The sequence below is a fragment of the Ochotona princeps genome, chromosome 15, assembly GCF_030435755.1.
Source record: "Ochotona princeps isolate mOchPri1 chromosome 15, mOchPri1.hap1, whole genome shotgun sequence".
NCBI lineage: Eukaryota > Metazoa > Chordata > Mammalia > Lagomorpha > Ochotonidae > Ochotona > Ochotona princeps.
Window position 1 is genome coordinate 13980192 of NC_080846.1, and position 14252 is coordinate 13994443.

Here is a 14252-nt window from a genome sequence, read left to right on the forward strand (position 1 = left end):
TTCTTTTATTTTCTGGAAACCATTATTAAACCATGATTATATGAGAAAGTAACACAGAATATAATAAAAATGTAGTTAGAAAAGAGTATCACTTTATTGTGTGAGGCAACTAGAGAGTTTACTTTGTGATATTTAGAGTGCTTGTCAAACTTTTAATATTGTATAGTGTTTTCTGATTTGCTTGTCAGTATCATATTATTTTCTTAATGTGTCTTCCAAACCAGGGATTTCTTATGGGCATGCCCCACAACCTTTCTGAACATATGTAGGAAGAACATAGTCAAACAACCAGTTTGAAAACATCGTTTTAGTCCAGAATGTTTATTATTGGTGCAGGATATCATCTAGAATCTGAAATTTATTTAAAGATATTTCCTCATTGTCCTTAGTTTGGGTGTACGTCAGGTTGAAAAATTGCAACGAGAAGGGGAGAGATTGTTTGCTATTTCTTAAATATATTTTTTACTTGCCATGATATACTTATTTAGAGATGATGTGATTATTTTCCACCAAGTTTCATGTGCCAAAAGCTTGGGCCTAAGTGTGACAGGGTTGTGGTGATACAGCTTTTAGGAGATCAGCAAGGTAATGAGATCGCAAAGCTTCCATCACCAAAGGATTAATGCTGCTCTTACAGACTGAGTAAGTTCTTGGGAGGGGGGCAATTATAAAGGGAAGCCAACACACACACACACACACACACACACACACACACACACACACACACACGGTCTCTTTTGTACATAGTTGATTTCCATTGCGTTTCTCTGGCATGTGGTGATACGTCTTGGGGCCATCACCAGAATGCCAGTGCCGCATGACTTGGATCCTTCATCAATCAGATTATCAAGCCAAATAACCCCTCTTACTTCAGAAAATACCCAATATTCAATATCTTACTGTAGCAGCAGAAAAAAGAGTAATCTGATTCTTTTGTTTCTTTTACCCTTTCCTTAGGCAGCCAGGAAGTTTAAAGAGCAAAAGAGTAATAAAGTCTTAATGAAAAGTTTAAAGCCAACTTATTGAATGCATTATGCTTAGCAAAAAGTGCACATGAATTCACAGGTGAGTTTTTCATCTTCTAAGAAACACCCAAATTCAGAGCAAAACATTACTAGTTCCCAAGGGACTTCATTATTACCCCCTTTCCATTTCTTTTTCTACATGGGAGAGTCTACTGTCATTTATACAGTATGATTCAGGGAAGCAATATTGTAATTCTATACCAAACGATAGGACATTGACACAATTCTCATGTGATATTGAACTTAGCCCTTTTCGTCTTCTAGGTGATGCTTTATGGGCTCAGAGACTTTGCACCGAACTTCTTCCTGCAGGAGGCCCCCTGATTCACAAAGCTATGGATGTGTTGCCCTTTCGCATGGCTGTTCTTGACTCTTCCCTTCCTCAAAGTGTTCACTTACACATTCTTGCTCCTGTAATTTCTGTATACCTTAAAGATGAGAGGGAAAAATTCTCGGACATCTCTAGCCTCCTGGTCAGCCAACATATCATCCATAGGAACATATTTTGCATCCCTGGAGCTCACATGTCCTAGATCACGGAGCAGCCTCAATATGAAATTTCTTGTATGACTCCTGAACAAAATTTTGGAAAGTTCCTTGTTTTATAGATTTCCTATACTGAGGTCAGACCCTGTTCCCAACTGCAGAATGATTTCATTGAAGATTCTGCTTTCCAGACTAAAAGGAATGATAGATTGTCAGCCATTCTTTGCTTATTAAAGTCTTGCTCTGACTGATGGTTCGCTGCCCACTACCTCAGGCCCATTTATTTCATAGATATAAAATAGGTGATCTGGTGCCCCTTTTCTAAAATTTCTATTAATTGTAGTTTTGGTCTAGTTATAACTTCAATTTCGAAATCCTGCTACAGCTTACATTATCTTTGATTCATGGTATGCAGTTACTTTACTCTTTGGACCACTTGGTTAACTACTTGCAATGAAAAGTGTGTTATTTTTTAAATGCTGTATAGCATATCCAAATAATCTCACTCTTCCTCTCATGGTTTCTCATTTTAAATTCCTTTGGAGGGAACAAAATGGTACAGAAATACTTTTGATCATTGCATGGATCTTGGAAAATGTAAAATAAGTTAATTCCTTTAACAGTGAATATGTATGGAGCATTTCTCCTGTACAAAACACTCAGCGAGGCACACACACACAATACATAACTCACAACAAGGTTGTGCGCAGGAAGATTGTGTGAATTCTACATCCATTTCCCATCCTTTGTTTTCCTCTAAAACTCTCTCCCTAAAGCTAACAGCCAGGTCAATTGGCAGAACGATGCTTAGTTCATCAGTACTTCCCTCACTATTGTATCAATCCCAGATACGAGGTGCCATCGTTACCTTTCCAAAACAGAGCTCACTCTCTTAGCAGTTTTAAGTTTTGTATTATCTCACAAACAAGGTTTCAAAGCAGTAGCTCTTTTACCCAAAAGTGAACTAAGCCTCCTGTGGATGCTAATTTCCTTCGCTCTCTGGCTCTTGAATCTTTTTCTTGATATCCCACCTGAACTCTCATTTTAAAACTAGTTATTTTAACATTTAGCCTGCGTTCTGCATTATTTGATGGAATTTTTCACTGTTCCTATTACATATCCAAGTTAGTGACTAATTCCCAGGTTTTAGTAAAAGAACTGTTTCTATCTGGGGTTGGGTTTGGCAAAAGTCTGTTCAAGAGCTCTGAGAGAAGGCAGAATCTTTTTCCTAAAGTGTTAACTTCCTCAATCAAGACCAGCTCTGTTAAGAGTTGGATCTCTCTCCCGCCAGAACTCTTTTCCTTCGATGGGCTGGGGATGTGAGCGAGGGAGAGCAAATTACTTTCCTGGAACACAAGGGATTATGGAATGACCCTGGATGTCTTCTTCCAGGGAAGAAGTTTCAGCTGCCATTTTCATTGTCTGACAAACAGCATCTTCAGTCTTCTTTCCCCCAGTGGCTTTAAAAGCAAACTCAAATTAATCTTCCTTATGACAATGCCAGGTGCTACATTTTGCTAAAAACTAAAGGTTTCTTAGATCTTAAAACAAATGTCAGGTACTTTAATTTTATACATTTATTCTGAAGGCATACCACATGGCTTCCACTGAAAAGTACAAGTTCATAGCAAATGTCTGAAACTCTCTAGTAATGCTGAGATGAATCTATAGAAGTGTTCTGTTCCCAAATACTTTTCGGCATTCATTTGGGAATGATTAAGCTAATGTTACATGCTCTCAGAGTTATGAAAAGTTTGACTTTCAATTTGAGAGAGACATTTTAGCATTTCAGTGAGGAAATAAAACCAACCTACTTCTTTTCTCCACCTTGCATGCTCATTGAATGGGTTTTTGTTTTTAGGGTACCTCAGGACACTCTGAGAGTCTGCTATGCGTCCAAAAGGATGAAGACCATGCATTCTCTGGGACTCCCTTAGGGGTTGAGAACTGACTAGTGAGTGCAGGGTGCTGCTATCATGCCCATGACGACCTTGGAATGGTCAGAGGCTTGCCACTAATTTATTACTCAGTCCCAGCAAAGAAATGCTTCGCTGCATTACACAAATACACAAATAAATTCAAAGGATGGGGTAGAACTGTCTGGAAATGGGTCAAGAGAGGAATGTGAGAGGCATAGCTGGTCAGCAGCTAAAAGGGTATTATAGAGACAGTTTGCCTATTGGAGAGGATTCCTGAATGCTTTGGAAGCATCCCATGCAGATGGGGTGGGCTTCTAAGTGTTTTATGTCCTGGGTACATTCCTGTTAATACGAACCTGAAGCCATTAGTATAAGGCGGACACAAACATAGGTCACCTAAGTTAGTATGTAACAGAAGAAAAAACAAGTTGATTCATAATAAAAGATGATTTTCAAGTCTCTGGGTTTGTGTCTTAAAAGTTTTAAGAAGGATCCCAGCTGGAGGCAACCACTTAGGTTGCATTGTTTTAGCCAATTGTTATACTGCTGGGAGAAGAGCAGCTAATAGCTGGTGGGCATTCTGGATCTGGTTAATACCAAATTTGTGTTAACTATACCAGTGTGCCAACATAGTTGCCTTTTATTCTTTTTCTTTTTAAAAAATATGTGGGAGGCAATTGGGGTCTGAGACCTCCACCACATGTACATGGGCCCTGGCAGGTGGGCATTGGATGGCCAACTCACATCTCTGGGTACTGATGTGGCTTGGCTGTGGTTTGGCAGCTGGGAGCAGTCCTCTGACCTTTTCTCCTTACTTTTGCCAGATACAGGAAGAAAAGAGGAGATTGGAAAAAATTGTCTCATCTACTTTCTCCCATTCTTGACCTTCCCCACCTTACTTGGTGTGGCTGTGAATATTTAGTTAGTTAATCCTTATAAAGTACTCAGAATGTGCCTAGCATACAGTATGGCAGTCCCTGAATGCTACCTCTTTCTCTTATTATTATCCCCATTCTTCTAAACATAGATCTTTTAAAATCTGGAAAAACATTCTATTAGATTTGCTTTGATTCTCAGAACAACAGGATGTGTATATACATTTGTTTTATACATGATTATATATACAGTATTATACATATAATATTTATATGTACATGGGAGAAATAATACTATAATAATTTCTCATGATCCATGGAGGATGCTTTCCAAGACCTCCAGTGGATACTTGATAATGTGGATAGCACCGAACCTTATACACATATATTTTTTCTCATAAATATATACCTATGAAAACATTAATTATACATTAGGTACTGTAAGAAACAATAAAACAGTAAAACTGAACAATTCTAACAATGTACTGTTATAAAAGTTATGTGAATGTAGTTGCTCTCAAAGTGATTTTTACTCTGTTCATTCTTTTTTTGATGATGTGAGATGTTACATGATGAGATGAAATGAAGCAAGAAATGCAGGCATTGTGATTAGCATCTGAATGGCAATATGATGACAATCAATCAATAAGCAAGATGGCTAGTAAGTGACTGATGGGTATGCAGTGTGTTGTGAGGAGATGCTAGATGAGGGGGTGATTCGCGTGCCGAGCACAACAGAAAAAATTGATGAAGTTTTCAATGTGCTACTCAAAATGTCATGCAATTTAAGACTCCAAAATTGTTTATTTTTATAATTTTCCATTTAATATTTTCAGACTGTGGTAGATGGCAGGTAACTGAAATTGCAAAAAAAAAAAAAATGAAACCATGGATAACGGGGAACTACTGTATAAGGAGTTGGTTCTTGTGCTAATGGTTTAGTTTCAGTCTGATCCGCAGGCCTGAGAACCATGAGAGCTCATGAATTTCTGGCAGGCTGGCAAGCTAGGGAGAGCCAATGTTTCTGATTAAATCAAAAGGCAGGGATAAAAACAAATGTCTCTGTTTGAAGGCAATCAGCCAGAAAGATTTTTGTATTCAGACCTCTAACCGGTGAGAGTGAGCCCACCAACCTTAGAGAGGACCATCTACTCAATTCAATCACCAATGTAAGCATTACTAAAAACAGCCTTGCAGAAACATCCTAAATCATGCTTGCCCAAAAATCTTGACACCCTATGACACAGTCAAATTAACACATGAAACTGACCATTACATGTTTTCTCCTTATCTACTGAGCACCCACGTTCATTTGCTTAACCAATATTTAATCTCCAAATAAAGACTTTAACCTCACTGCAATTCAACTTCACACACTACAGCTATCTCACATGACTCCATTACCAGAAGAGGTGGTAAAGACCTTGAATGATGTTTATCCTTCCTCTTCACAGCTCATAACTTAAAAACTATACCATGTAATTCAAATACTTCAATATTACAATATCTTATCTGAAAAGCGGATGGAAGAGAGAAGAGAGGAAAAATAGTGTTGATACATATTAACAATAAGAGCAAGAGGAAATGCCACAGTACTCATGTCTTGGTCATGCGGTTTCAACTAAAATTTGTGGTTACCTACCACCACTACTCTTGAATTCTCTCTACCTTCAGAAAGCACCTCAGTTGACTGTGGTTCTTTATTTAAAAGCATCTAGGCCATTAATAACCTTTTTGTGGTTCATTGTTATGTTTTCCACTGACCTTAATCACAAGGTATAGGAAATGCTACAAGATGTCCTTGGGGATGTTCTGTATTTCCAATACACTCTTCATTCACCTCCATATCAATAACTCCAGACACCACAGCGGTTCACTTCTTTACCTGTGGAGTAAGAGATATAAGGTGTTCAAAGAAGCTTTGTAATAGTTCAATGGGATTGTTTTTCCGTCTTCTGGTGTAAGCATTCGTCCCTTTGGAGCTACCATTCCTAGTCCAGGAAAGCCTGAATCTGTGGGAATTTGAAGGAAAAAATGCTGTGGCTCACTAAGGGCATAGGAAGTGGTGTTGCACACATTTGCATCTACTGATTCATGGATCCACAGATCCTGACCGTAAGAAACATAATCTATTGGGCACTGAGCGGAGCACTCCAGAGAACCTATAAGCCCTTAAAGATTTTGCTGAAAGGCACTATTCTGGCAAACCTTGCTTGATAATTATACAGAAAAAAATCATTTGGCAGATCAATAATTGTACATTATCAATATTTGTATTATCAATACAATTATCAATAATTTTCAATTATCAATAATTATCAATTATCAATAATTGTATTATTATCAATAATAATCTTCATTAACTCAAGCAATGAAACCACATCTGGTACAGAAGTTGCAGCTGGAATCACCACCTAGTTAAGAGGACAGTTATACACTGTCATTCTTCAAGATCTTTTTGTCTTCTACACGGGCCTGATAGGTAAACTGGAAGGGAACGTGGTGGGAATCTCTATTCCTACACCTTCCAAGTTCATCAGGTGGAAATCCCTTTAGGAAGGAACATTGTTTTGGGGTTTGTATATATATTTTTTTTGGACAAAGGCAGTTCCATTGGCTTCCACTTGCCCTTTTCTGCTTTAATATTCCTCACTTTACAGGTGGGGAATTATGACTGTTGTTCAGTATGCCTATTCCAATTATGCATTTCAAACTTTAGAAAATTAGCACAGGTTGATGTGGGGACCACTGGGCTGTCTTAATTCATCACCTGATCTCTGTAAGCCCCAACTTTGACTAGTGGACCACAGTGATGCTGTGGGTCTCCTAGAATTAGTGTCAGTTCAAAGCCAATATTCAGTCCCTTTAAAATTTGATTATTTTCTTTTCCCCTGGGAAGAATTGCCCTGATAAAGTCTATTGTTACCTTTGGAACAATCTGCAAAAAAAATGTTAATATAAATGTTAATAATGCGTTCAGTCCCCAGCTCGTGAAGGTTTTTTTTTTTACTTCACAATTGTATTAACCCATTTTTAGTTGTTACAATAAAATACTTCAGGATAGGTACTTTACAAAGAAAAGGGGTTTACTTAGTTCATCGTCTTAGGAGTTCATGATCCAGAAGCCCCATCTGTTCAGTCTCCGGTCAGGGCCTCACAGCAAACCATGTTGACAGGGTGTGCAGCAGACATCAGCAAGACAAAAGACTCCATCTTGTTCTCTGGATAACAATACACTTTATGGAAGTGTATTGACACCTTTTTGCTTTTGAAAATGTATTCTCCTAACCTCTGGCAGTCACACGATTTTGGATTCTCTTCTGTGTCATTGATTTCTCACTTTGAGTCTCCGTTACAGGCGTCCCTCCTTTTCACCCTCTTGATAAAAGTCTCATGGCTCAGATCCCCTGCTTACTCCCACTTTGACTTTAAACGCCACCTACATTCTAAGGGTGCCGATGCTGAGTCCTCAGAACTAGCTTCTCTCTTGAGGTCTAGACATGTGTACCCCTCTACATGACATGGATGTGAATATCTAGTGGGGTTCTTGCTGGTTTCACACCTCTTCCCCACTCCAGCATTCAAGTCGCTGCTTTTCCTCTGGCCCTCCCATCCCCATTTCAGCAAACAACCGAAGTTGGGTGTTTTAAGTCAAAACCATGACTTGTTTATGATTCCTCATTTTCTGTCACACCTCACATCAAATCCATCAGACTGGGCCTGCATTCAAATTTATCTGGGAATCTTCATGTTTACTGTCTGGCTTAATTTCCATCCTCTTTCTTCTGACTGCTTCAAATCCTCCATGCAGGTGACCTTGCATAGTTCTGCACAACTCAGGTGAGCAGAATAATGGTGGCATAATCAGTAAGATGGCGGGGACACAGCCTGTGAGAAGGTCAGAACCGTAATCCTGTGTAGTTTGCTTATGATAAAACAAAAAGCCATCAGAAAGGTGTAACTTCTTGTTTCTATTTCCATGATGAAACTAGAAACTCAGAAGGGTGGGCTGGCACTTTTTCTTGCTAAAGGCGCATTCAGACCTGAAACAAGTATCTTGGGCACTTCTAAAGGAATGCCATTTGTTTCTCATTCCACCAGGGAGATGGCTTTCTATTTGTTAGTTCATCTAACTCCTTACCCTGGGGGAGCCCATATCCTTTCTTAAGTGAACATGGTAAATGAAAGCACAAGAAGAAAACAAAATAAATATATAAAAAAGAAAGGCTAACTCAAGAAGTCATTGCGTGTCTACTGGGAAATCGGATCATTTTGGAACCACAAAGGTACAGGCTTCCATTACAGCCAGCCTTCAGCAGCCCTTGAATTCAATCAGTAGAAATAAAGGCACTAATGCAAATCCATTGGTAATCTACCCCTCTCTCATATTTGGAATATGAAGTAGATTTATTGCATTCATTACACACAGAAGAACAAAGAAGCTCAATGACTGAGTGCTTGTTTCAGGATCATACACCTAATAAGTTAGCAGAGCTCCAATTTAAACTCTGTTCAGTCTGAATCTTCACACAACCCATTGATAGTTTGGCACCCTGGGGACAGCTTGTTGGGTTGGGCGTTTCTAGCACTGAGAGCATGGGAGACTGTTTTCTCTGACCAGGCAGCTAGATCTCCTTTCTCAAAATGGAACAGATTAGGTAACTGCAAATTTGTGGAGATTAATCCATGACCAGAGTCTCTTGTTTATTTAATTCACCTAACATGTATTAAATTGTGTTAGAAAGAATGTGAACATGCAAAAAGCGTTTGAAAATAATAGCAACAAGAAGAAGTTCTCCAGCCCACACTTACCCTTGGCAGCTTTAGTCCTAGCCAGGGGCAGCATCTAAGGAAAAAAACATAATTAGCATCCATTCATCCATAGTCTCTCAGGCCACAATGTCTTACCATGGTATTAATCCATGCAAATTTAACCCTAGCCAATGTACACAGTCCTCAGGTTCACAGATCCTTCCTCTTCCCTACCCAGCCGTCTGGCTCACACACACTATAGAGCTAAAAAGAGCGTTCAGGTAGAGCTTTGGTCCCATTATCTCACTCCATGGCAAATGTAGAGGAAAGTGTTTGGGATGGCAGGATTTCCAACCTTTAGGGAATCCAAACCCAGACAGACACCCAGAAAGCAGCCAAGCATTCTTTGGTGGGGAGGGTTCCAACAGGCAGCCTCTGAGTTTGGTAATTGCTAATGCACCATGCAGAGCTCCTCCAGCTGAGCTGGGGCTCCCCAGCTACAGCTGTACTCTCATCTTCCTTCAGTCTAGACAGATGGACCAGACAGGCCTTCCCTGGGTGTTCTCCAGGGACATTGGTGCCCACAGACAGAGCCTGGGCACAAATAGAGCTCCTTAACTTTTTTGTGCCCTTTGGCCATCTGATGAGCCTTTTCTCAGAATAAGGCCTTTAACTGCTTAAAACAAAGTACCTCCAAATACAAAGACAGCTGGTGGTATGAAAATAATGACCAGATCTTTGAAAGGACAAATTTGTTCACATAATGATATATGTGCTTGTTTAAAAGCAGATTCATAACAATAATGCTTTCCCTTCTTTTAATTTAAAGCCATAATAAGCTTCAAGATTATGAATAAACAATGCAAAAAAGCATAATTCACCCACCACTCACTGTTTTGCCTGGTCATCAACTTTTAAGCATTTGATCCCTCTAATGCTGTATGGTTTCGCTCGTCTGTACTAATTCATGCATTCTGCTTAAAAAAAAAGTCTGATCATGATAGTCTAACCATTTCTTCTTTTAAAAAATATGTATTTTTATTTGAAAGGTAGATTTTTATAGAGAGAGAGAGGGAGAAGGAGAGACACACAGAGAGAGGTCCTCCAACCACAGGTTCACTCCCGCGATGGCCACATTGGCCAGATCTGAGCTGATCTGATGAGAGGAGTCAGGAGCATCTTCAGGGACCTCCACGTGGGTACAGGGTCCCAAGGACTTAGGGTATCCCTTAGTGCTTTCCCTTGCCATCAGCAGTGGGCAAGTTTGGAAGTGGAGCAGGCAGGACACTAACCGGTGTCCATGTGAGGTGTTGACACTTGCAGGTGGAGGATTAGCCTGTGCTCTGGCCCCATTATAATCATTCCTAACAAGACATTAGAAAATGATGCCTGCTCGTTAAATTTGACCATACCTATTCATTTAGGTATGGTTTCTGACTACCTTCACAGCAGATTGCAGTGTGGAATTCTTGTATTGATAGTACATGGCCCTGAAATTAAACACTATTTCCAAGTGGCCTTTTGGAAATACAGAAAATCTTGCTCTACCACTGAACTAGTAGTAACGGTCCATACCATCCAGGACTTTTCATAGTCAACAAGAAGAGAAAAATAAAAGCAAATTTCAGTATTATGCAAAACGAATGCAACAACAAAAACTTGTAGCACATAAAATTTACTACAAGTATCGAGGGAGATAATTTTGAAAGATTTCCCAAAAGAAGGACAAAGGTTACTTTGAAAATAACACAGGTTTGTCACAGCATTGGACGTTTTGGGCAGAAGGTATCATATGAGCAGAATCATGATGGCGTACATAGCCTTTTGTTTCTGGAAATTATAAGCACTTCATTGTCATTCAGGTATAGAATTATAGAAGGAAGCGATATGAATGAAGAATAAGGATGGGACCAGACAATAGCATACCTTATAAGCCATGTTAGGAGGGTCAAATATTCTCCTATAACTATTGGAGTTTCTGTACGGAAGAATTTTCCATGGTGATGGAAATATCCTGTGCATGTGGTTTTGACTTGTGACTACTGTAGAGCATTCTCAGCATGCCGTATGACTGGTGCACAAGTGTTGATGCAGTATCATTTTTTAAATTTAAACAGTTACATGGGATTAGTGGCTTCCATCTAAGTGATAGAAATTGAATTATGCATTTTAATACATGTATAGGATATAAAATCCCCCTGCTTGATCCGATTATTGTGTTTGCAAATAGCTGAAAGAAAGCAAGACAAGAAAAGCCAATCAGTGATGTATCAATAGCTCTGAAGAGGGAAAATCAAATTCTGAGCCCACAGAATGGTTGGAATGGAGAAGAGGGCAGTTTTAAGGTGTTTCAGTGAAGAAAATTGGCAAGCTTTGACCATCAATTGATTTGGGCTTTGGAGCATGGCAGGGAGCTGGAACTGTCTTCTTGGCCCCTAGGGAGCCAGAAACAGCATGGAGGATGAAAAGTCGGCCAAGTAGAGAGGCGTGAATGGAGCGGAGGGATGGATTGGGAAACATCATTTCATTCTGTCCACAGTTTCCTCATCTGTACAATGCAGAGTGTCAGAATAAAATAATTTTGCAAGTGTTTTTGTAAAGGGGCAGATGGTACATATTTGAAACTTTCAAGGCCATATACAGTCTCCACCACAAGCCATCTCCCTCGTTTACAACCTTCTTTCCAGGCCTTTACCATGTAACTAAAATAATGATAAAAATAACATCTCTGAACTCATATTCTGGACAGAGATACAGTTTGCTGATCTCTAGGCTAGATAATCCCCAAACTTCTTTTCAAGTACAAATTCCTTGCTAACATACAGGAATATCCCTGTTACAGCACATCTTCCTTCCAGTAGATTAAGTATATTTTTAAAGAAGCAAAATACACACACAGAAAAGCACATAAATCACAGGAGCATTTTTTAAAAGATTTGTTTATATTTATTATATTGAAAAGGCAAATATGTAGATAGAAGGATCTTCCATTCACTAATCACCTCCCCAAGTGGCCGCAATGCCTGGTGCTGAGCCAATCTAGAGCCAGGAGTCAGGAGCCTTGTCAGGGCTCCCACCTGGAGTACAGGGTCTCAAGGCTTTGGGTTGACCTCAGCTTCTTTCCTAGGCTTCAAGCAGGGAGCTAGACGGAAAGTGGAGCAGTTAGGATATGAACTGGTGCCCATATGGGATCCCAACACATGCAAGACAAGGAGTTAACAACTAGGCTACTGTGCCAGGCCCATTTTGATGAATTCTTACAATGTAAATGCCTCCACATAATGGCCACACAGATCAGGAAATAAAAACCTCCAGCTCATTCTTTTTACATCCAGCACCATTACTGAATCCTAGATTAGTTCTACCTCTTTTGAATTCCATATGATCCTTAGTATTGGGATTTAAATCAAAATCATATTTATGAGATTCACCCATATTGTACATAACAGCAGTTTTTTTCACTTTTAAATGAATTTGTTAATATATTAGATTCTCAGGGCCCCAGCTAATGCCTATTTATTACAACAAAATACTCATCAGTCCTCATGTTAATGCGATTTTAACACAAGGAGAACAGATTCATTGTGGTTCATAGAAATAATTCTAAGAATATATTACTTCCCTTTTTTTCTTTTTTCCCCTAGATTATTTTAATTAATGGTATCACACTCTATAGTACTAATACAACCAAATTAATTCATGTGTTCTCTTACTGACAGATATTCTTTAAAGATTTTTTTACTTTTATTGGAAAGGCAGATATACAGAGTGGAGGAGAGACAGAGAGGAAGATCTTCCATCTGCTGATTCACTCCCCAAGCGGCTGCAACAGCTAGAGTTGAGCCAATCAGAAACCAGGAGCCAAGAACCAGGAGCTTCTTCTGGGTCTCACACACAGGTGCAGGGTCCCAAGGCTTTGGGCCATGTTCAACTGCATTCCCAGGCCACAAGCAGAGAGCCGGATGGGAAGCGGGGCTACCGGGATTAGAACCGGTGACCATATGGGATCCCAGCATGAGCAAAGTGAGGACTTTAAGCACTAGGCTATTGTGCTGGGACCCTTACTGATAGATATTTTGATCATTTTCTCTGTGTGATCATTATGGATAGTGCTACTCTAAAGATTTTTATATCTGTCTTTTGATATAAACAGATATATGCATTTCTTTTGAAAATGAAATTGCTGAGTCATGACAATGTGTCTGTGTAAAGCTTTTAAAAATGAGTGGGATAGTAGCAGGTTAAGCTTCTGTTTGCAATGCCAACTGAGTCCTGGCTACTCTGTTTCTGATACAGCTTCCTGATAATGTGCCTGAAAAGCAACGGATGATGCCCCAAGTACCATGAGCCTCAGCCACCCATTCAGATAACCAGAATGGAGTTCCTGACTCTTGGGTTTGGCTTGACTCTAACATATCTATTCTGACCATTTGAGGAGTGAATCAGCAGATGGAACTCTTCTCACTCCCTATCCCTCTCTCTGTGTAGTTCGGCCATTCAAATGACTGCATAATTTTTGAAAGTTAGGTTTGGTGCAAAAACATTTGAAATTTATGCATAGCTATTTTCATACACATTTTCCATGAATGTTTTGTAGATTTTCCATATGCTACCCATCGACATGCATAAGACACTTTCTCATTTGGCATGAAAGTAATAAATGGGTTAATAAAAAAGTCTTCCCTCAACAAATGCGATAATATACGAAGAACGTGTGTTAAAAACAGCCAAAGGATTATGTCTATAGAACATTGGCCATAAGGACATTTCCCTTTAAATTAGATGCTTACTAGTGGAACAGCAGTTAAGGTGCTGCCCGGGATGCCTGCAAACCATGTTGAAATACCTAGTTCAAATTGACTCTTGGTCCTAGCCTCCTGCATTAGGAGGCAGCAGTGAGGGCTCAAGTACTTGGATCTTACCACCCACCTGGGAGAACTGATTGAGTTCCAATCGTCTGTTTTTGGCCTAGCTCATGCATGTTTGGAGTGACTCTCTTGAAGATTTCTCTCTCTCTCTCTGTTTAAGTGTGTCTATGTCTATCTCTCTGCTTTTCAAATAAAATTAAAACGAGTACATTTTTTACAATTGTCCACTCTAATAATGACCAGTAATATTGCTAAGGGCTAGGGAGGCTCAGATAAATACAACACAATCTTTGTTTTGCAACACCTTCTAAACTTACTTACAGATAT